Consider the following 2318-nt stretch of genomic DNA (forward strand, 5'->3'; position numbering starts at 1 on the left):
GCGATTTGTGGTGGAATAAGATTAAAACTTTTTACCAAAAATTTCGTTTGCTTAATTCAGTGTTTCCCAAACTTATGACTTTTGTTTACCCTTTCTAAACTTTTCATAACGCTGTGTACCACTAATAAAAAAATTAATGTATTTTTTACTATAAGAAAATTGCACAAAAGTTGAAAGTCACAACAGTTGACACCACTAATTATTAACTGTTAACTCTGCAAAAAATAGCCAATAGAAAAATACGTAATCGTAAATTTTGATGGCTAGCTTTGTTTTTAAATAAAATGTTCTGGAATATTCGTTTGTTGCAAGATATTTCGCATAAGAACGCGTACCCCCGCTAAACTGTTCCCGTACCCCTGGGGGTACGCGTACCACACTTTAGAAAACACTGGGCTTAATTCATAACACGCGTGATTTGCATTAATAATTTTTTAGAATTTCTTATTACACATTAATTGAAAATTTCATAATATACTCAAATTAAATGCCCCTAATTATACATAAATAGTCATGTAGCTGAAACTCTTAGACATCGGATTAATCTTGAACCGATTTTATAAAATTGTATAGTAATTTGAAACTCAAATTTAAATTTACCGTGTTTAATTAAAGAATTTAAGATGACAAAAATAATTTTAATGAACTAAAAAATTTAGAAGCATAAAACGATCGAAAGATTGGGAAAGTTGACTGAATTAAAAGCAAACGATACTAAATGACCCCCATTTATAGAACTGTTTTCCTTAAATAAGTTTTTTTTATTGTTTTAAATTTTAAAATATTACTTTTAAAATAAATAATTCAATGCAAAACAATTTTTGATTAAAAAATAATATAATTAAAAAATTATTAGAGGTAAGGGACCAAGGAGGTTATTACAAGTTCGGGACCAAGGGAGCGGAGGTTAGGCCCCAACCAACCTCTGCTCCCTGCTCTTGCTAACTACCCTTTCATTCACACTTCTTACAGTTCTAGTACACATTGCACTCTCATTGAACAATTATGTATTTTAATCTAGATTTATATGTGAACTGGTCCACCTTTTAAAATGAAGTTCTGAAAATATGGAGCTTGTAAATTCTGAGAAACCTTTAATTTATGTAAATTTCATTGAATTTATACACATTTTGATTCAATTTCTATGCATCTCAGTTCTATTTGGCTACATTTGAAACGAATAAATCATAGAATCTCCATATTTGCACAATTAAAAAGTTCAGCGTCACAGTTAAAAGTTTGTGTCATAATAAAAACTCATAAAATTTATAAAAAAAATAAAAAAATAAGAAAATAAAAACTGGAAAACTTCGTTAATAAAACGTACCGCTCTCCCATTTTGAATATGAAGCATCATTTTATTATTTCTTATTAAGCCTGCTTTATATTATAATTCATATTCATATTACAATTTCTTCTTATTATTATACACTATTTCACATTATATTTTCTTATTATTATTATATACTATTTCATATTATAATTTCTTATTGAGCCCACATCAACTAGGGTTATTAAAATTAAAATATAAAACAGCATGTTCTTATAAATTGTTTGCTTTGAAATTTTTACTTTCACTCAACTCCTGCCTTTTCTTATCCTTTTTATTGCTTAGTTTGCTTCAGCAGTTAGCTGTCCAGGCTGAAGAAAAAAATTCATTTGTAAATTTGTATCATTATTTGTATAAATTTGTATTAATCATTCGTACGTTAAAGCGTAAATGCTTATGAATTCATTCGCTTAGTTTTTTGGTTTCTTGCCGACACGAAAATAAATTTCATTGGTTCATTGACAATACCTACACGCAAGAGTCGTGGTGGCTCAGGGGGTAGAGCGCTCACCCCCCCCCCCCCCCCCNAGCGCTCCCCCCCCCCCCACCAATGAGGTGAACCGGTTTCGAATCCCACCGTTGGCTGGTTGTATCGACCACAGTGCTGACATAAAATATTCTCAGTGATAGACAGATCATGGGTTTGAATCCCTTTGCTGTCAGTCTAACCGTAGAAGATTGTCGTGGTTTTCCTATCCATGTGCCGAAAATTCGAGTTACTTCCTTCAAAGAAGTCCTCCACGAAAGCAAATTTCTTCCAATGCTTAATCCAGGAGTTCCCTTGTCTTCTAGATTGGATTCAAAATTATTACAAGGCTATGGATTTAAACATTAGTATTCGTAAACTTAAAATCGGTTCGGCTGCTCAACGACGGTTATACAATAAAATTAAATACTCGAGATTACATACACATAAGTGTTTTATATAAGCAGATTCTCCATAAATAGAATATATTTTAAAAACTTATTTTTAACATCTTTTTAAAAG

This window comes from Parasteatoda tepidariorum, chromosome 2 (assembly GCF_043381705.1).
Source record: "Parasteatoda tepidariorum isolate YZ-2023 chromosome 2, CAS_Ptep_4.0, whole genome shotgun sequence".
Classification (NCBI taxonomy): Eukaryota; Metazoa; Arthropoda; class Arachnida; order Araneae; family Theridiidae; genus Parasteatoda; species Parasteatoda tepidariorum.